Source organism: Melozone crissalis, unplaced genomic scaffold (genome assembly GCF_028551555.1).
Source record: "Melozone crissalis strain CALT ecotype California unplaced genomic scaffold, PUWL_Pcris_2 ptg000004l_1, whole genome shotgun sequence".
Taxonomy (NCBI): Eukaryota; Metazoa; Chordata; class Aves; order Passeriformes; family Passerellidae; genus Melozone; species Melozone crissalis.
In genome coordinates this window covers 29821360-29844357 of record NW_026535782.1, presented here as the reverse complement: position 1 = coordinate 29844357, position 22998 = coordinate 29821360, and the positions used below count along the sequence as shown (strand labels likewise).

At 37.9% G+C, this 22998-nt stretch overlaps 1 protein-coding gene across 5 annotated transcripts in view; it reads right to left on the bottom strand.

The window, feature by feature from the left end:
* NAV3 (neuron navigator 3) overlaps positions 1-22998 on the bottom strand; it is a 507738-nt gene that overhangs the window by 385775 nt on the left and 98965 nt on the right. The window contains exon 1 of one of the 5 annotated variants that reach the window (XM_054271045.1): positions 15077-15165. The exons of the other annotated variants lie outside the window; for them this stretch is intronic. The gene's annotated coding sequence lies outside the window, so the exon portion shown is untranslated. Of the gene's footprint in view, positions 1-15076; positions 15166-22998 lie in introns of those variants that run through there. 5 annotated transcript variants of the gene reach the window in all.

The window sequence follows — 22998 nt, the reverse complement described above, 5'->3', positions numbered from 1 at the left end:
TTTATAGAAAGACCCAAGTGACAAAAAAATATTCCAAATATTCAAAGACAAAAAGCATCACTAGGCAGTGCTATCTTAATGGTGAAGTAAAAAGATGACCTTTGATGGTAGAAGTTTGTCCTCGCAATCACTGCATGACAAACTAGTTTAAATTTGGGCTGGGAAGGACCTTCTGGGTAAATTGCTTCCTGATCTGCCAGTGCAAAATACATTACTACATTGTATTTTCTAATGCTTTACTGTGCTATTACTCTAAATTCCCAAGTGACACAGCTCACAGTGCTTCCCATATGAGAATGTTAAACAGCCCAATAGAAAAGAATCCTCCAAGAAGTTTCTCAAAAGATGGGTATATTGACTTAAAATTTAAGCTGAATTTTACATTCTTCAAGCAATTTGTATCAATATTTACCAACACAGATTATTGCTAACACCATATATTTTTATATACTGATTGCAACCTCACAATTTGCAACATATTAAAAAATCATCTTTTATTAATACGAGTATCTAAACAAACTTGCAGTTGTTCCCAAGAATCTCAAAGATGGAATCTTTTCACAGATTATGTTAAAAGGGTTTTGACTAACAATAACATGGACTGGAAATATGGGAATACCTAGACAGTCCTAAGCTTTACTTAAAATGTAGAATTAAAAAGGGTTTGAGGTAACATATAGGAAATAATTGTTATGGGAAGCATAAGGTCTTTGCTTCTACCTAGAGCACATGTTCATTCGTGAGTGCTTAACTTACCTCTCAAGACAATAACATACTCAAAGAATGTCACACTTCACTTGTAAAGAGATTTGCATCACTAGGTACACCAAATTACCCAGTGTCTGTGGGACAATCTTGAGTTGGATTCATCTGAACAAACATTGCTGCATGAGTCTAAAATCATGGCTTGGTGGTCTCGCTATAGTTTGAGAAAATAAATAGGCACTTTTAGAATGGAATTCTTCTCATCCCAACTAGCTGAGATGAATTATGACCTAGAGGAATAATGACCTAACTGGCTTTGGAATGCACAGACTTTTGTTGTATGTATGAAATCAGGTGAGAGGAATCTTTTCCTTCAAACCATGCATCTTAAAGGATGGACTACATGAGGCTCATACATTCAAACAAATCCTAGGAAGCCATTAAAAAAAATCCTAAAAACCAAAACCCAAAAAACAAATGAAGTCTACACACATCAACAAATCTAATCAAGTCCTACTGGAACAATCCCATACAAGTACTCTACCAGCTATCTCCTCATTCAAAGTGGATGCCCAGGAACATCAGATTTTTCTGTTTTGTCACAGGCGTAAATGCTGGCTGTCACAATAACTGAGCTGCCCCAGGGGAAATTAATCTTCTCCTTTCACACAAAGTTACCTACAAAAATTCCTTCACTGAGAGCTATGCCTCTTTTTTCTTAAAAGTTTAATGTTGACTTGGCAGATAGTTTTTGTGAGACTGTTGAAAAACTTACTGATTCCTTTTAAGTAGGAAAGCCAAAAATACACCCCAAGTACTTCAAACTTTTTCCTCTTTTTCATTTATGTTAAAGAAAGTGTATTCTACAGCTACTCAAGTCAACAATAAAACTTGTTGTGGTTTAGGAATGATACTCCCCAACTTAGTCCTGCTAAAACCACTCCACACTTGCTTCCCTCTCCCTCTGCCAATGGGTGCACAAAAGGCATAGATCATGGGTTGAGATACGAACCATTTATTAGAAAGAGCAATGAGATAAGAAAACAGTAATAGCACAAATATTATTAGGAAAAGGTGTAAGACAAAGAAAGGATTTCCAAAGAAAGCCTGCAATAGTAAACAGTAATCAAAGACCAATTAGCTCTTCCCCACCACATTTTCTCCCACTTGAAGGAACATCCTTTGCAAAAGCAAAAGAGAAACCCTTTGCCCAATCCCAGGCATTGACTGTGAGATAATACAGAAAAACCTCCTAGTCATAGCTCCTCAGCTACTACAAAAAAATTAACTCTGTCATGGCCAAAAGTAGGACACTTGAAATTGGGCCTTTGGCTATTTTCTTTCAAACCTTTAAAACAGCTTTGAGAGGTTTTTTGCCTCTTAATATCCAGAACATTTTTTTGTCACAGTCTTTTCTTAGCAGACGTAGCTTGACCTATTTCTGTAATATAACACTGACAACCTCCTTATTGCATCATACAAGTTATTTGCCCTGAAAAATAACACTAACTAGGACAATCTTAAGATATCTACCTGTGTCAATACCCCTCCTTAGATCTGAGTAACATGGATCCCTGACCTAGCTACAAATTCCCTCCTCACCCATATCCTGTGCTTATATTTAGAGATTCTGTGATTCTTTGTCACACAGTGAGATTAGAGAAATTTAAATCAAAGGCTCGGTTTGCAACATGTTTTGTAATAGCATTTGTAATATCTTCTACTACTTATTGCATGACTTACACTGTCTGTAGTGCTTTTGATTTTGTTTCTCATTTCTAAGCAATTTTTAATATCATCTATTTAATATCAAACTTTCCTCAGATCCTAAAAGCTAAATTTTAGTGAATTTCTGGTTATTAATCCACCTTCCTCCACATTAACTACAGGATCTATGTTGTGATTTTAAGACCAGCTGAAAATTGAGCATGGTACAGCGGTTTACTCAACCTCTCTTTCTCCCTCCCTCCCACCATAATGGAATGGGGTAGGAAATAAAAAAAAAACCATTTATGTTGACATAAGAGCAGTTTAGTAGTTTAAACTGATGACAACACTGATCTACAACTCAGCTGAGGTGAGCTACCAGATGTTCTATTCATCTTTTTAAACAAACACATGTTCCAGCCCTTCAAAAAGTGCCAAAAAATTAACTCTATTTGAAATGGGCAATAATTAAAAAAAAAAATGCTAATTATCAATGCAAGCAATTCTTATTTTCTCTGCTGAGACAGCTGTCTTGTAATTTGCCCTTCCAATTATTAAAATATGATTCATGTCACAAACACACTGCTGAATTAGACCACAATGTGCACTGCTTGCACTGCTGTATTTACATCTAAATATTGTCAGCCTCCCAGACACTCTTGGTAATCAACACACAGAATCTGCATCATTCAAGATAAAGAAATGCAAAGGTCAGAGATCATCCACAATAACAAAATAAGCACCATTGCTTCATGTGATAAAACACACATGGAGTTGTGAACAGTATTTAGCTGGATAATATCTGCATCTCATATGTGTAACAAACCAAATTTACCATTAGCCTTACATAATCAGAAATCAGGTATGGGAAAAACTCAGAGAAATTTAGCAGTTGGATTTTAAGAAGATCTGGTTTCTGAAATCAAAAACTCAAATTTAACTATTTTGTTCACCAGATGCACAGACTGGCAAAAAGATGACTGAAACAGTTTTGTAAAATGTATTATGTACTCTACCACAAAAATAGTATCTACCTGAAGAACTTTCTGTAATTAATTGCATTATGTATTTCCGTACAAATATTAAAAGGTTTCACCCTAAAAAGATGTCCCTGTCCTATTAATTTTTGACAGCTAATAACATTTCAGAGTAAAAGGGTAATCCTGAACATATTACTGCATCTAAAAATACAGCCAACATACACAAAATATTATTTTTATGCAGAAAAATGCTCCACACTTTTTTTACACACTCAACGTAAACTTGCACACAAATTCAATGACTGCTATTAAATAGCATGCACACAAATTTCAGATAGATACAAAATCTTGGTACATCTTATAACTTACCACAATTACTTTCCCTTAACTAAACTCAACTTTTTCTTTTAGTAATTTAGATGAACCAGCCTAAACAGCCTCAACTAAAATAAAGACTGTTATAGTTATTACTAGATAATATAGCAACCATGTTGAAATACTAGTACAATATTGATTTGTTTTTAAAAATAGAGCACTGCTTCCTAAATTCCACAAATTTATACAAAGGAATATGATATGAATGTTGTCTAGGTGATGCAATAAGAATGTATGATTTTTCATCATGTCACTATGATATTCTGCATGAAAATATTTTTGATATTCATAAATCCATGAGACCAGGTGGGATCCATCCCAGGGTGATGAGGGAACTGGAAAATGAGCTTGCAAAGCCACTGTCCACCATTTACCAACAGTCCTGGCTCACTGGTGAAGTTCCAGAGGACTGGAAGCTGGCCAATGTGATGCCCATTCAAAGTAAGGGTGGGAATGAGGACCCTGGTAATTATAGGTTGGTTATCCTGACCTCAGTACCCAGGTTATGGAACAGTTTATACTGAGTGTCACCACATAGCACTTACAGGATGGCCAGGGTATCAGACCCAGCCAGCATGAGTTTAGGAGGGGCAGGTGGTGTTTGACCAACCTGGTTTTCTTTTATGACCAGGTGAGCAGCCTGGTGGATGCAGGAAAGGCTGTGGATGTTGTGCACTTGGACATCAGCAATGCCTTTGACACTGTCTCCCACAGCACACTCCTGGAAAAGCTGGCAGCCCATGGCTTGGACAGGAGCACTCTGTGCTGGGTTAGGAACTGGCTGGATGGCCAGGCCCAGAGGGTGCTGGTGAATGGCGCACCCTCTGGGTGATCCAGCTGGGGCCAGTCACCAGTGGCATCCCTCAGGGGTCTGTGCTGGGGCCAGCTCTGTTCAATATCATTATTGACAACAGGGATGAGGGAATTGAGTCTTTCATCAGTAAATCTGCAGACGACACCAAGCTGCGAGCGTGTGTCGATCTACTGGAAGGGAGAAGGGCACTGCAGAGAGACCTAGAATTGTTGGATGGATGGGCAGAGTCCAATAAGATGAAGTTTAACAAGTCCAAGTGCTGAGTCCTGTATTTTGGCTACAATAACCCCCTGCAACACTACAGACTGGAGATGGTGTGGCTGGACAGTGGTCAGGCAGAAAGGGACCTGGGGGTACTGGGCTGCAGCTGGCTGAACATGAGCCAGCAGTGTGCCCTGGGGGCCAAGAAGGCCAACAGTATCCTGGTCTCTATCAGGAACAGTGTGGCCAGCAGGAGCAGGGAGGTAATTGTTCCCCTGTGCTTGGCACTGATGAGGCCACACCATGAGTGCCATGTCCAGTTCTGGCCCTCAGTTTGGGAAGGACATTGAGATGCTTGAGTGCATCCAGAGGAGGCAATGAGGCTGTTGAGGGGCTTGGAACACAAACCCTGTGAGGAACAACTGAGACAACTGGGGCTGTTTAGCCTGCACCATCCCTGCAAGTGTTTAAAAGAAGACTGGGTGTGGCACTGGTGCTGTGGTTTAGTTTAGGTGTTAGGGCATGGGTTGGACTGAATCACCTTCAGGGTCTCTTCCAGCATAGTGATTCTGTGAAAACACTGAATTATTACTACTTATATATTTCTACATTCTTTCTGTTTGTAAATTAAAAAAATATATAGCATCATATGAGTAGAGGGTAGGACAAAAGAGAAGGCTCAGAAAACAATGTCTTTACCCAAGGAGGGGATCATATTGCAGTGATGGAAATTTAATGGTTCCTCAGGAAGTATAATGAAGCCTTATCTCAGGAGACCTCTGTTCTCCAGTCACATCAAGTGGTGACAGCTCATCCTTACCAGAAACTGATACACAGAGGAAAGCACTTGCCTGAGAGTGTTAAATCCTCAGCATGTTAGATGCCTGCTGTCATCAGAGACTAGCATTACCATGCAGCCTACCAAGCTAGCTTAGATACTGCAGTACAGAAAAAGAGACTTCTCTGTATTTCTCAGCACCACAAATTGAGAACACCTCTGTTTAATTTGAGCCTGTTAGCCTTTACAGCCCACTGCCTAGTTCCCCATACCACTACATCAACAAGCCAAGCCTGGTCTTGGCAGGCAGTGGGGAGCTGCACAGGCAGTAAAGGCAGTCCCCTGGAGGGGAACACACAGCTTTATCCTGCCACATTAGGAGCAGTATCGATCGGCTGCAAGACTATTCTGCACAGACATCCTCTGACTGAAAATGGATCTCTAATATAGAACCCTTGAGTACAGAAATAAAAGGGAAAGCTGTGAAACATTTGGGGTTACAGAAGCATTTGACTAAACTTTCTCCAAAACAACAGCAGAAAGCAAACCAGTCTAACTCAGCAACTAAGCATTTACGCACACAACATTCCTAGATAACAGGAAGCAGAACAGAGTCTTTTGCACCAGAATAATTTTGAAAATTCATGACCTGGTCATTCAATGTAACTGAAGCAAGCAAAAAGCTGTGTGCTACATAAGAGTTTGAGTTAGGGATGGGTAAGTAAGATTTGTAAGCAATAAAATATATATTCAGCTATACAGAAAACAAATAATAACAGAAAAAGTCTCAGCTAGCTCTGCCAGCTAGATATTTCTATGCATAACTTCTCAGTAAGTTCAAACTGTACTCTAGTATTTACAGTCTAGAGGAACTTACTGCTCTGAGATCAGCAAGTTTTATTAGCACTCCATTACAGTGCTGGACACACACACTAAACATCAATATCTTCAACTGGAACAATTATGTTCTGCATTAAATAGATCTGAATTAATACATACAGAAAAGATCACTGAGAGCAGTATAAGGCTCTCTTCCAATGAGCCAAAAAAGCAATTTGTTCTTCACAAATATTTTTTTTTAAAAGTCATGTTTAAAGCAATTGTTAAAATCTGGTTAGGCTTTTAGGGTCTGCATATTATGAACATACTTGCTTACCTTGAACATGCCACTAACTTCTAGGAGCAAAAAACTAGTCATGCATCCCCCCCGCCCCTTACCCCTTTTTTATTCTTACTCCTTAACAAAATGAGTTGAAACAAATAAATATAGACAATTTTCATTGGCTATATTTATTCACAAATTCACTGATCCACAAAAACTGGACTAGTATAGACAGGTTATTTGTGCATTTTACAACAGATATTAGTAGCATAACACAGACAAAATGCAGAGACCCATATTATTACTTATGACCTGAAATTGTTTCATTAAGTATAGTAACATTTCTCTGCATAATACTTTCAAAAATAAAATGTAATCAAAACAATGTTAACGTTTTATAAGCAAACCACTTTCTGGTCCAGCTCCTACAATCAGGCTGAGAAGCATCTCAGCAGCCATTTGCACTTACAAGAACACAATTTCCTATCTCCACATGAAATGGGGAAAGAATTAATGACAATGACCATGAGATTCACATTTCATCACCTTGTTTAGTGAGCTCTCTTTCTTTTATATAAAAATTGTTGTTGTGCTAGATAAACCATTTAACACCATGTCCTTCGTTAGCACAGAATGAAAAATGAAATGGAGAAGAAGATAGTCTCCATCCTGTTCACAGCAGGCAACCACCCATAGTAAAAAAAAACTATGATCACAAAAGCAGCTATTAAATGTCAGTTTTAGCATAGCCAGGAGGAAAGCTGTGTGCCTGTCTGTCCATCTATGACAGGCAGGCACACAGGTGGGATAATTTGCCCTACTGCTGCCTAGGGTGCATATATTCTCTGGGTACAGGATCAGGCAACATAGTCAATCTGGCACCTCAGAGTAGCCCTTAGTTCTCTTGCACAAGTGTTTAAAAATAGTCTGCTTTTTTCATGATAAAAAACTTTTTCTCATATATTCCATTTTTATCATACCCTTTTGCCAGACAATTTTCAAGTGCTTAATATTAATTAGCTCTCGAAAGGCGTATTTAAAAAATAGACAATCATTTCATCCACACTCCTGTCCTCTGTGGCACAATGTGGTGACAACAACATGACAGCTACTTAAAAAGCAAAATATAATAATGGAGAACCTAAAGCTGCTGAGGGTAAATTTTCAAAGCCTATTCAGGGCTCCAGCTGAGCTCCTGCGGGCTTCTTTGAAGCTTCTAGCTTTCCTCATCAACCCAAGGATCTTTTTCAAAGAGAAATTAAAATCTCAGTATTACTAAACCCTATTAAGCACACACCTTTGCCCCATCTTGACTTTGTTATCTGTGTGTCTCTTGAAGTTTCTGTGCAGTACTTATGGGTGTTTTTTGTTCCATGTGAATATTTTGCACTCTCCTACTTTCTAGAAGGATATCCTATTACTATGTCTCAGACGTAAGAGTATGTTTTCTATTGACCTTCATGTAAAATTCAAAATATGAAATTAAGATCATACACAAAACCAGGATGGAGTAACAATAGTGAGGGAAACAATTACGAGACTATATTTCTAAATGCCTGAAAAATGCATAGCCAGACAACAACTGGCAGGTAAACTATAAGTAATATCGCACAGTTGGTTTGCATTCTAAAGACTTAATGTACCAACAATGATAATTAACTTATAGTTATTTGCTATTGAGATATTTTTATTGCTCATCTGCACTATTTATGATACATTTATTCCACATTTTTCAATGGCAAACACTGTAGGTCTCAGGTCAAGCAGTACGAAGTGCATTGGAGGAGCAAGAAAAAAGGATTTCAGTTTTGTCAAAACAGCAAAATACTGTTTTAAAATATCTAGTATGGCTATTGAGATGGCATAGATAAATTATCTGTAATGAAAGAAGTAGCTGATGCTAATAACCGAGCTAAAATGGTAAAATAACCAATTAAAATGTCATCTTTAATTAAAATGCCAATTAGAGCAAAGGGTTATTAAGATACATGTCAGTCACTAAAACTGATGAATCGTAATTCTTTTACAGGATGTCTTTTCTTTGGCCTCCCCCAAGAACAAGAGCTCTTACCCAAAATAAAACCAAACTCTCATTGCCTTTTTTTAACACACATTGCATTCAAACTATTCCAAAAGGCAAAAATTAACAGCGCTGCAACACAAAAAGAAATTAACCAGCTCTTAAGACAAAGAGATATCCAACCAAAAAAAGGGGGGGAAAGGCAGGGGGAAAAAAAAAGAAGGGCAAATAAGGTAGCCTGAGGGCAGGCTGGTATGGCAGCTGATATGAAATGCAGATTCTTCTTCCCAGCCCCCCACCTCTGAAAGGAAGTCTTCTCCAGATTTCAAAGCCTGTATAATGAGGAGCCAATACAACATAATAATCTGCTAATGCCTGTTACTGCTGATTCCCAGGACTTCCTTTCCCTTCAATTAACCCACATCACATAGATCACCATGGTTTACTAGACAGTGCACGAGGATGGGGATTACACCACAACTGACATAAGATAATAACACACACAGTAGAAACAGAGCAATAATGCCTCCAACAAGCCCTGTAATTGGAGCAGAGTATTGCAATGACAGATCTATTAGCAGGAGGTCAGTGGGAAAACATCTGGGTTTCAAGCTTACAAGGGGCAGTTTTCTGGCCTGACCAAAAAGTCATCATTCTGTTTTCTTCCCTGCTTAGCTCACTGGGTTTTGGGTCACACAGCATCATTATTTTGGTATCTCAGTATTGCTGCATTCAATCACATCAAGAAAGAATAAATCTATGCATATAAAGTAGTCCACCGACTGGATATCATGCTACCTTCCTTCTATTTCTTCAAAACCAAAATTTAGCAAAAAGGAACACAATCCAATGAAGCTTCATTGACAATCTGAAAACAGGCTTCCAAATCTAGAAATCAGCAGCTAAATGAATATGCACACATACATATTTTTTTTTACTTCAATGGTTCTTCTTTGGTTTCATCTCAGTCTAGCCTTACCCTGCTTTGCCACTAGCACTCCCTTACACTTGTTTCATTTAAAGATCTCTTCAGAAAATGCAATTTATTTCATGCATGTGTGAACCAGCTAATCTGTTCCCAGCCTAAATCAACCTTAGCTTCTATGGTTTTACCTTCCAGGGTAAGCCTTACCTGTTTCTACTGTACTATATTACAATACTAAAATGCAGGATCAGATGACTCACGCTGTCTCCATAGTTTTCTCATGAGCCATGAAAACTAAACAAATGAAACAACAACACTCAGTGCCTATTCATCACCTTTATTTACAGCTTCTTTCTATTCTAAAATTCATTTAATTACCATGCTATATTTCTAATACACAGGATTAGAAAATTAGTAAATCTCACACTGCTATGGTGTTGGGGTTTTCATTGTTTTTGGTTTGGTAGGGTTTTTTAACTACACTAACATTAGAATGCCTATATTTTATTACACTTCTGCTTAAGGAGAATGCAACTTCATTCCAGTCTGTTAGGAATTACTGAGAGAGAAATTACCACCCTCCTCATTCAAAATCTCTAGAGTCATCACTGATAGGTGCTGTCACACATTTATTATGCCTTCTTTCATATTGCCTGTTGACATTCCATCTGCCCTTTGATGATGAAATATGCAAACTGCAGAGGCAGAATTATGAGCATCATATTCCACTTAGTTCTACATCCTGAAATTCAGCCACAGAGACAAAATCTGTGTTATGCACTCTTGCACTCCAACCAGACCATCAAATATCAGACTATTTTCATAACATAATACTTGCAGGAAAATGAGTAAGAAGAGGGAGATCAAATAGCTGTTGGAAACTTAGTACTAAACCTCAGAAAATTGCTTTTCTGAAAGGTTCATAAATTTGCAACTGGTCATTACAGAAGGTCAGAAGAGACCTTTGAGAACATTTCGTCCAACCTATGATCTTACACAATATTGTCAACTAGACCATGGCACTAAGTGCCACATCCACTAAGTGTCTTCCCTTAAACACCTCCAGGGACAGTGAGTCCACCACCTCCTTGGGCAGCCCATTCCATGCCCAGCCAGCCCTTCTGTGAAAAACTTCTTACTGATGTCCAACCTAAACCTCCACTGGTGCAGATGAAGTCTGTGGGCTCTTCTCCTGCTGGTTGCCTGGGAGCAGAGACCAGCCTCCTTAGGTTGAACCTCCTTACAGGAAGTTGTAGAGAGTGATAGCATCTTCCTTGAGCATCTTCTTTTCAACTCAACTGTTTTATCTTTACCACATTCCCATCTCTGGAAAGCAGAGTAGAATTGGACTTGCTACATACTATGCTATGCTACACTAATACTCTATATCCATAATATTTATTTCCAGGTAGAGGTCTCTTGGTATTTTGGTTCTTTAGGAGATAAATTATGATGACTTAGTGATGAGTAAACTGAATATTGGTGAATGAGAATATTCAAATATTTTTCAATTACTAAAATATGAAAAAATGAAACTTAAAACCCACTAATCTCTGACTTCATAAATAAGGTAGTATAAGTGTAAATACACTTCCATTGGATTATTTTGGCATATTCTGTAGTAAATATAGACAAGACAAGCTGTTTAAGATCAGAAGTTTTCAGTATCTAATAGAATGTTGAAGGAAGTACATCAAAGCAGACTGCTAAATAAAACTTCAGTACATCAGAAACTTCACAAGGAAAGAAAGCAAACGAGCATCCATACCAGCAGAAATAGATGCAACTCATCTGATTTGCTGAGTTATTATACAGATCTTCCTAGCAGAAAACCAATAGTCTGAGTTGCAATTGAAGCAAAAGTTACCAGAATTAGGTTAAAAAAAACTTAATTAATACATCTACAAGCAATAGGCTTGCTTTAAGTATAGATTCTATAGGTCATCTTGAAAAAGACTATGTTAATTAACAACATCCTCTCTCTAGATGATAAAATTTTCAGATGTAACAAAAACAAAGAACTGGCAGAAGAGCTGGCATCCTAAATTGGCCAAATGAAACACAATATACTGAGAGGAAGATGAGATAATACAGCTTCTGACAGTGAAGTAGTGACTGCACCAAAGCATATGAAGAGAATTAAATATATTGTAAAACTGTGATTTTTTTATTAGTACCTTCTATAACAAATTAAGGAACACATGCCTTAATATAAAGTAATTGTATGTATGTATTAAATGTAATTTGCTTCATTCTGAAATACTGCTGCTTCAGAAAAGGTGAGCAACACACTATTAGGATAATTTGACAGTCTTGTTTATTGCTGCATGCAAAACTATTCAACCCTGACTTCATGAGTTGCAGTCCACCCCTGGGAAGCAAGTTTTTCCCATTCTGTCCTCTGCTCAATATATCTGCATCATTTCATCACCAGGGCCAGTTCACCTGTAAAGAATCGATTACTTTTCCAGCAAGAGTAGAGACTTGATCCTCTAAGTCTCTAATGCCATCCAACTCTCTTGTAAGCCATTTTATTTTCATCATGCAGCTATGCTTGCAGAACATTCATACACATGTATTTTTAAAGGCCTAACATATGTAAAGACTAATTGCTCTACTTGCCTTTGCCAATGCACACAGCTGAGGACAGATTACTTGTCAAGAAAAGCCCAGAAGAAAAACACCAAAATCTTTGCCCATTGGTTTTTAGTTTGAGTTAGTGCTTGAAAGGTTTTATACCAGTCTATTAACAGGTCATGTGATGCATTATCTTAGCACAGGACTGATCATTTTGAAGCACAAAAATTTCTTTTCACATCACTACTTAATGACATGGGATTTGTACACCACCCAAGCACACAGTGCTACTGCCACAGCACATCTGGAGTTAGTCAGTGATGTCCTGTCTATCAGTCTCCTTGTGCTTCAGGAAACAGAAGACCACCACACATCTGGTAGAGCTGCTTATGATCCTCATTTGTGTCTGAAAACAGGACTAGAGCCCATCTCAGCAGAAAGATTATTCCAGAAACAAGCACCCATAGAAAAAGATGAAACTTTCCTCCAGCACCTTATATATTTTCACATAAGAGTGATATTTTTCCTTGATACCGCTAAAAGCTTTCTTTAGGAAAAGATGTAAAATTACTGTTTTCAGTTGGTGATAAGCCTTATCATCAACTCCTTCAAAGCTCAGCCTAAGCTCTGCTGCACAAGAGCCTACACATCTATCCTGTACCTCCCAGATTCTGTGGGCAGTGAGCTGCTCACACTGATGTGTCTTTCCATACCCTCCCCACAGCTTCTGTCCTTCAGAAGCTCATGTGCCAACCTGGACTACAGCATATTTATATTTTTCCTCCTTGGAGACTCCTAGTATTAACAATTGCTCTTCTCAAAGCAGTTAGTATTAGACACTACAACAAATGGTGTTTTCTCAAAGAGGCTGCTGAAGATAAACATCCCGGAGATGCCAATGTCTAGATCAATTTGACAAAACCATCCTGGAAAACTTAATTCTATTATAAATGCTAAGGTCACAGGAGGAAGGGAAAACAGCCATTTAGCATGAAGTGACTGAAATATTTACAGAGCTGAAAAATTAAGTAGCACAACGCACAACACAGAGCCTGAAGGACTGGTATTGTTTAGTCCTGACACATGACTCATAGCCTTAAGTGCAGTTATGTGCAAAGCTGAATCAAGTTATTTCAACATTTTTATTTCTGCAATAGTAAAAGCTCCAAAATGAACAGAAAAACAGAAAATCAAACTCTGCCATATGACCACAGGCAGCAAAGCAAGAGTTCAACAGTTTACCTGACACAACCCTGCATGTCCAAGACTGTCTCCACTTCATTCTCCCCACAAGGGCATCTAAGGACTGCTCTCTGCTGCCAGCACCAGTCCTATGACTACACTGATGAATCATGGAGTCTCTTCTCGTGATGTGCAAAATCTCTACTGCTTGGCCAATAGCTGCTCTGATTATGGAGTCAATCTGCTCTTTGGATAGATTATCCAGCCCCAGGCTGGAATGAGGAGGATTTGTCCATTTGGGATCTTGATTATAGTAAACACAATATTCAGCTCCCAAAAAGTAGCCCATCCCTAGCAAAAGGCCCCCATTTCGTTTGCAGGTTGTAAGTTCATCACTATATTCCCTTGTGTCACAAATAGGGCCATTAGCAGCATTTCTCTTCCATCCTTTGTGCACTATCAATTCTCTCGGGAAATTAATTAAAAGCCTACACAGAGACTTGCATTTCAGTCTGGACAGTTTCCCTCCCTCCTCCTCCTCCACCATCTCCATCATGGACATATGATAAAATAAAATTATTTTGAGGGAAAGTCAGATGTGATGCAGCATCCCAAATGTTTATACATTTCAGAATAACATCAGAGAACAATTCATTCTTCACTAGTTCCAATGGGAGAAAGTATAAGGAACACACTACTAGTATCGGAAGCTTATAAAATAAAAATAACAAAGAAAAAGTATTGCCACAAACATTCAGAAAATTATCGGTAACAATGAAGTCACATTACCAGGATAGAGTTGTGTCTTTTCATAGCATATATTAATTTAACAGGCACAGAGCAGCCTGTGACAGCTTACTCAGGAATCAAGAAGCATGTAATAAATCACAAAGTTGAAAACAATAGCATTATCCTACAGGCTAGTAAAAAGGTTATTCATTTCCTGCTCATAACACACTGGCTGGATGGTGCTTCATTGCTCCAATGAAGAAGAGTATCTTTTTATATTCTTACAAGATATCAGTACTTAAAAAAATCATATTAATCGTGCAGTGAACTGAGAATAATGCTCAGCTCTTTTATTTTCAGCTAAGCACAAAACTGCATTTATGTGCTCAGAGCTGTTCTCATACCAGGGTAAGCCAGCACATTTTCACATGATCTCTACTAGGGAAGAATCCAACAACAAAAGCCAAAATAAAATTCCCAACAGAAAATTATTTGTTTGAAGGAATGTCTTTACAGATCCTTAGATTTATTAATAACACATTTTTAGCTATTCCTGTATTTCCCCACCAATTAGGCACATCAGCTCCACGCTACAATTTGAAAAAGACCACACTTTCCAATGTTATAGAGTTCTATATAATTAAGTATATAAAAGACTTCTTGTACTTTTATAAGAAATCATAAGCAGCAATTACTGTCGTAAGTGACTACTGCCATTCAAAAAAGAAAGTCACTATATGTTTATGCATGAATTTGTAGCAAAGAGAAATGATAATTGGTACTTTGGGAGGACTCCTTTTAAAGTTCACATGGGATACAGGACATCAGAAGTAACAGGCCCAACAACCAGCTGAAAATAAGGGCACAAAAAAATTTCCACCTTCTTCTGCATTTCATATATCTAATAATGCCCCACTGCATGACAGGCACTTTAAAACATTCACTGTTCTCAAATAATCATGAGAAAGAAGTGCTAACAACCTCTTTTCTGGAGTCTCAAGGAAAAGATGTCTCTTGCAAGTTCTTCTGTAAAGCCTAGAGCAGCAGTGCAGGCTCCCACAACACCTAACAGCTGTGCAACAGTATTTCCAGCTTTTCATCTGCACCTGCAGAACAAAACAGTGCACTGAGATTCAGTGTGACAATTCACTGAGAAATGTGTGACAACAGAGTACAAGACTGAAGCTGATGAGGAAGACAGTGCTTATGAGGTGCTCCTGCTGTCACCAGCACAACCTGTGTAAGACCAGGGTCTTTTCTGGTCTAGAGTCTGCTAGAACTTGAACAGATCATCCAGGAGCTAGGCTAAAGCAAGAAATGCTACTCCTCTCCAGACAGATTGCACTTCCTACTTGGTTCCTCTATCTTGATGTTGCTATAGGGATATATCTGGCATTAATAATTTTTCTGAGACTTTGTCTTATTTTCCCCTTAGGCTTTATTTATATATTTACATTTGAAAAACAAAATGCTGCTAAGGAGGCAGACAAAGGTTTTTGCACAGAAAAGATGTTGTTGCAAAGAAATGTTTAGTCTGCACGAAATGGAAGAATACTTCTTAGGAACCCTTAAGGCAAAAATCAAGAAATTGGGCTAAAGAGAAGGCACACATGCATATCTCAGCAGGTATTTCTGCTGATTAAAGAATATTCTCCTTATTAGGAAGTAAGTTAAAAGTTCCTGAATCTTATTATAGTATTTAGCTCTATGCTTACACTAATGCTGCTTTCCCCGAGCTAAACTAGTGCTCTCATTTGAGAGCACAGAAAAAAAAAATTCATTTAGTTATCATGAGAATTAGTTACTCTTAACATGGCTCAGCAGCTCTTGATGGGTTACTTCCCCTAAGAATATCTGAAGCCAGACAGCTCTAATAAGTGCTGCACTACATGACAAACCACATACATGAACAAGAACTTGGACAAAAGCAAATAAATTAAGTTGAATTTTACACAAGAGTGAGAATCTTACATTAAGAAATTTGAATTTGAGCAATTTTGTGAGTCTTCCAGCATAGGTCTGATAATTGTTTTGGTATGCTTTTGTTTCAAGTTTTGAAAAGTTGTTTTTTTCTTGACTCAATGGTTTCTTGGCCACCTACATTTTCAATTATTCTTTACCATAGACATTTTTTATGATAGCATTTATTTGTAATCAATTGTATATTTGCTAGAAGCAGCAAGGATTTGTGTATAGAACCAAAAATAGCCAGCTGCAAGAAAACTTCGTTTGAGCTTGCATTTATCATGAAAATAAAAATAAACCAATCCCCAACTGTCAAACAACACAGTGAAAATTAAGAAGTTGAAACACTTACATCTTTCCATATAGATAAAAAATATATTATTTGGGTTTTTTTCCTAACTGAAAGATATAAAATATTAAATTTAACTGCAAAATATGTATTTGCTCTCACAGTTTTTTTCTTCAGCTTCTGCATCACAGGCAAAAGTGTTAATATGCCAAAAGTATAAATATATAAAAATTTATAAATATATAAATTCATTAAAACCTCTAGAAGTGAAAAATCAGACTCAGTGGAAGACCAAGAACATAACTTAATCAGGTATTTTAATCAAGATGATAATTTTCTATTACAATAGAATTCAAGTATGTAATTTAGAAAACATTTACCTACATTAAGAAAATATGAAAAATTTAGGAGACAAGAAGAGACTTCTTGGAGAAATGAGTAAATGCTACACAGCAAAAAATGGGGAAATCCATAACAGTAATCAGTGGCAAAACGCTATATTATTGTGATTTGTGAAGTCAGCTTCATTGTGCTTGTTACATCTAAACATTGCTAGACTAAAGAAAAAAAAAAAATACAAAGGCCAATTCCAGTGAATGTGACAGGAAAATAACCAACTTCTAAGTCCATGGCAGCTACGCAACTAACTTTAGAGATGAGCTTACAATCTCAAACAGAATTACATACTTTTGGACTCTGAGACGAAATATTTGCTATTTTATGTACTTTTAGGTATATTAATAAGCTTCTTGGTTTTGAGGGACCTCCCCTTTATCCCTCAGAATAATGCTATTATGGTTGAATTTCTTCCTGCCCACTTAAGGGATGGAAGTTGTTGGCAAGAGATCGGACTTTCACCTCAAATCTGATGTGCAAGTTCAGTTTCTAGTTTCTGCAAAACCCCTAGCAGAGCAAAAAAAAAAAAAAAAACCAATGTATGCACCCCTTTGTCCAGCTCCAAGATGTTACATCCCACCACCCAAGGAGCAGAACAGACAGCAGTGTCCTGTGTGTCCTGACACAAGCAGAGAGTTCACAGTCTGTTTCCCTTCTATTATATCAAGAAATTTATCTGTCTGAAAGGGCAAGCAGCATCTTTCCAAGAAAATGAAGCATGACTGATATTTAAAAATCTCATTTAAGAGAAAATCTCCATACTGAAAGACAGGCATAGGGCAGTGTACCACTGGACACCAGACAAAGCTACCTAACCCTGAAAAGCACAGATGTGTGCAAAAGCGGAATTTCTCTCTGCACTTCTGTAGTCAGAGACTGGATGGGATAACAAAGTTGACAGTACTGATTCAATCAGAGTGGAAACACCCAGGATAAACTTATAGCAGATGGCTGGAACAGTAACATACACTCTGCATTCATTCACCCCCTCTATTATTCATCCTGAAGTCCCTCTTGACTAAACTGTAATTTTCAGGAAATTACAATGATAATGGAAGGCAAATGAACAAAAATTAAGCCTAATGCAAATGAACTTCATCCATAAAATATTATTCATGTTGGAGCCATGTATTTTTTTAAAAACAAAAAATGCAACTGATCTGTTTCCATATGCAGATGTAAGTAGATACACAAATATACAAGAGCTACAATTGTACAAAAAGAAAATTTTGCATGTAATGGTGGCTCTGCACAAAATAGAGTCCATCACTTCCATTCTATTCTTCTCTAAAATAACCCTTTGGTTGATAGTACCATAATTAGGAGCTAAAGGTTTGTTACTCTGTCAGTTGCGTGAATTGATCTGCAATGAAGCTTAAAAAAAAGAATGTGAAAAGGGCCTTAAGCAACCAATCATCAGTGGACTTTGTAGCCAGCAAAACACCTTTCACAGGACTGAAGCTTTGTGACGTCTTCAAACAGAAATTTCTCTAAAACTAAGCATGTGTTCAAGTGAACAGAAAGCACTGCTATATGTAAAAATCCAGTTTCAATCTAGTTCAAAAGTTTCCTTTTATGAAGCAGGGAAGGAAAACATCTTTTGTATGAGGGTATTACTAAATCAAATTTTAATTGCATATGAATTATAACAATAGAATTAATTTTGATAGTAAAGGTATGTATATATAGGGCAAACCATAGTCAACCAATAATAACAGCAAAGAGGCTGATAAATCTCCAAGTTGATCGCTCTGCCTGTGTGTGGAGTGACTATTCTCTCTGACACGTTTTCAAGTGCCCTATTTATTCAATGAAAAGATTATGCAAGAGCCTGACATGTATCAAACACTGGGACAGACAGGCAGACACACGTATTACTAAGCCCTGTTGCAAAGCCGCTATTTGTGGCAGAATCCAATGCTAATCTAACCTCTGTCATTTTAGCAGACAGAAATTGATCACAGTTATTACTGCAGACACATTCAGGTTTGCTTATTCAGCCTTTCCACCAGAAAGACCAATGCCTTTTGTACTGTGGAACTGCATCTTTAAAGAGTTGTTTGAATTAACACAGGGAGACTGACAAAAATACAGCTCTTCCCTCAGATCAGATTTTAAACTGAAACAGAACCATGAAGCAGTACAGCCAGAAAACAACTGCACTTAACCTGCTACAGAGCTATCTTCCAAATGAAATAATCAACAAAAAAGGAAATATGAGAAAAAAGTTCTCAGAAATATTTCTGATTCTCTCTGAGCACATTTTATACATTTCCCATAAACAGAGTATTGTATGGAGCACCAAAGTAACTCTACTTTTTCAATTATTACAGAATTGCCTTCTGCTTCTAGCAAACATTACTATTGTTGTTAATTAGGTTAGCTGTATGAAAGAGAAGCAAAAAATAAAAAAGTCTATAGCCTGTCTAACTAGACGAAGGAAGGTGCCAAGAAAAGCTGTATCACTGCAATACCAGAAAAACCAAATCTAGCATTCTCTCTCAAATTATCATTATCCATATCACCAGCTAGACTGTTAATATTAGAAAAGATACAAGAGAGGCATAATAGTAAGCACTGAAAACTCACCAGGACATAACCAAGGTCTAGTGACACCACAAAAACATATACAAGCAGTTGTGAATTCATGCCATCAGAGACTTTGTAAAAGGCTTCCAAAAGTGCTTGAAATATGAACCTACATAATAGTGTACTTTTTCATGGCACAAGCTTTCAGGAATTCCCTTAGGAACAAGTTATGTGATATTTGGGAACAACAGTAGTACTTTAGAATTCAGGATGTGAATTATACACCATTTCACTTCTTAAGGATAACTCTGGCTGAGAAAACCAAACCCAGGAGCAGATTCAGCTAATATTCAAATTTGTGTAGGACTTCAGATACGAAGGATGCTTCACAGATATGAATGTTAGCTCCTAATTGTTTGGGCCTTTAAAACTTACTCCTATAGCTCACAGGTTGAGGACTGATTAATATTCTGTAAGCATAAGTGGCTATTCATTTTATCTGTTACAGCAAGAACCAAATAAATAATTTGCTGTTCAATAGTTTTACAGGTGCTTGGGTGCAAGCATTTCCAATAAATGCAAGTTAAAACTGTATCTACGCAGCTTGATTCAAAGAAGCTGTAAGTCTGCAATTCTCAATGGCATTGGCAAGAAATGGCTTCCACTGAAATGTCCACGATTTCTCTACTCCATTCTGGGATAACATTTTCTCCAGTGGTCTGGAAAGCATCGACTACAATGTTGTTTTGGTTATGAATTATTATTATTATATATTTTTTTTCTGTGGTACTGCCATGAGATTCTAGTCAAGATCATGATTTCCTGGGCTAAGTGCTACATAATAAAATGCTAAGTCTCCTTTCTGAGAATTTTAGCAGTATTCAGTAAATCATGGACAAATCCACTCTATGCATGGAAATCTTATCCATGCTCCTATTCATCACCTCAGGCTACTTAAGACATTCATTTACAGGGAGAACAAGATTTGCAGAGACTTACAAGCATCTAATCACACAAAACACTTTGTCCACATTTCAGCACCCTGTTACTTCTCAAGTCTCTGGGGCATTTCAATTTTTCCCTGTCAAAGTTTGCAAGTCCTTCTACACATGAATAATTTCTTGCCCTCACAGGATCCAAAAAACCTAAAACACCTCTCTAAGGTAGCCTCAGTTCTGAGGGAAGTGCCAGAAGACAACCAAGTCCCCACAATTCTCAGATTCTGAAGCTGGTTGTATCCATCCGGCACTGATATCTAAACGTAGCCGGGGGAAATAAGAAAAGCATATGTCTGCATCCTGCTGAGCCCCACTTTAAGCTTGGATATAACAGGCAAAGGTACAATTCCCTGTTCTGCCTGACTCGGAACATATGCACTAGAAATGCTACAGAATTTATGATTCCGCATAGAAATGAGGGTTCTGCTTGTTGCATCTCCCACAGAGCAGGAAGAAATCTAAAAATAGAGCAACTGAGTAAATCATACAGATTGATTTTGGCAAAGACAGACTTAACCCCACCAAGGCTTTTTAAGAAAACTACAAGACAGGAAAAAACTACTTTCAAATTAACCAAAGCAGATCAAGAGACTCAGGCAGAAAGGATCAGGCAAGGGGAGAAAGTTAAACTTCCAGCAAAATTTAAATCTGATAAAGGGCTTGTACATAAGAAAGCAAAGAGTGGAATAAATAATTCTCTCAGATTCTTAGGGGTTTCTTTATTCTCCTCCTGTTAAGTAGCCCAATATTGAAGTGCTTAATTATAGTTCCTGTGTCTAAAATAACAGGATAGCAGCCATTTATCTACACTGCCTCCTGACAGTCCTCAGGACAAGTCAGTATACCCCTCAAAACACAAATACAGGATATTTAGATGTTCCAGTGCCCTTTCATGAGTCATTTCTTGCATGACTAACTATAGTACTAGACTACTATGTGACTCTCACTGCCATCATCTGCTGTTGTCAGACTGGACTCAACAAATAACTACTAATGCTGCTAACAGAGGCAGAGAATAAAGAACATGGCAGAACAATTTAACTACTTGTGATAAGATTCCTCTTTATGGAAGACAAGAACTAAACCCACAGACTTTTTAAGCTCTCAAGACCAAAGCCCCCTGCATTTTGGAAGTGTCAATACCTGATTAGTGGCAGCTGGTATCTCCTTACCAAGCAGTGCTCCAAGACAGCGGAATGGAAGACGCGCTGATCTTCACAGTCGCTGTGGGTGCCGCTTCTGTGCCAAAATCCACTCCCCACACTGCCTACATGAATGCTGCTTCATCCTATGCTTTTTCCATCAATGGCCTATTTCATTAAAGTCTTATGACCTCATAGCTTCTTTTTTAAAATACGGCTGTAGTCCCCAGAATAAACTCGACACAAACAGATTAATTAGTCTGAAATACTGCATTTTACCCAAATCTAAGAAAAGCCCAAATTTAGAACGAGATCACTTTAAAAAAAATACTTCCTACAGCTAGAGGCTAGCAATACAGCTCTGAATTTGGTAATATGGGAGGTATCTAAAAAGGATGAGAAAAAATGTTCAATTTCCGTACACCTTTTTCTGTAGTCATGTAATTTTAACCAAGCAAGCCAGTAAACATGTTTTCTTTTAACCACAGTGCATTACCAGGAAGAGCTACTTTTCCTCTCTTCATACCTCTGAACAGCAACTCATTTCCTTTCATTAGTGTTGCTGTTCACACACAAGATGAATAAATTTCACTGAATTCTCCCTGTTTCAGATACAGATCCATTGTAAACCGAGCAGAAATAGTTTCTTTAATTAGAACACATTCTGAGCCTGTTGCAACAGTCCAGAAATGGCACAGTGAAAATCTAAATAATAAAAATAAGTTTCACTGGGTAGAATAACTCAAATTTCCCTGCATGTGCAACCAGGCAAGAGGAGGTATAAGAGCATTTGGCTGTGACCAACAGCACCTAAGGTAACAACAATAATGGTTTATGTGTCAACAGCAAAAATGAATTTTTACATACTCAGAAATAAAAAAAACACTGAAAAAAGATGATTTGGTTTGAATAAATAAGGTAACTAAGATACAAAAGCTAGATGACTAACAGACCACAATGTGGATTCATGACCGGTGTTTAATAAGGTTGCAGCTAGCCTTTTTGGAGCTGCTGAATCATTAGGGTAAAAAAAGACCTCTAAGATCATGGAGTCCAAGGATTAACCCAACACTATCAAGCCCACCACTAATCCATGTCTCTGACCACCACATCTACATGTCTTTTGAACACTTCCAGGTATGGTGACTCAACCACTTCCCTGGACAGCCTGCTCCAATGTTTGACCAGCCTTTGGGTGAAGAAGCCTGTCCTAACATTCAGTATAAACCTCCCCTGTTACGACTTGAGGCCATTTCTTTTAGTCCTATAGCTTGTTAACTGGGAGAAAAGACTGATGCCTAGCTGGCTACAGGCTCTTCAGGGTGGTGTAGAGAGCCCTTCCTTTTTGACTGGTTAAACAACCCCACCTCCTTCGGCTGCTCTTCATAAGACTCATACTCCAGAACTTTCAATAGCTTTGCTGTCCACCTCTGGACACAATCCCGGCTTTTAACTTCAAACTGCAGTGTCTAGCTACAAGATGAGACAAAGAGAAAAGAGAAAGAGGAAAGTAGTTCCTGCTGCCATTCATACAGGAGGGCCACCTGCACTGACAGCAGACTGGCACCTGCTTCTGAGGGTGCC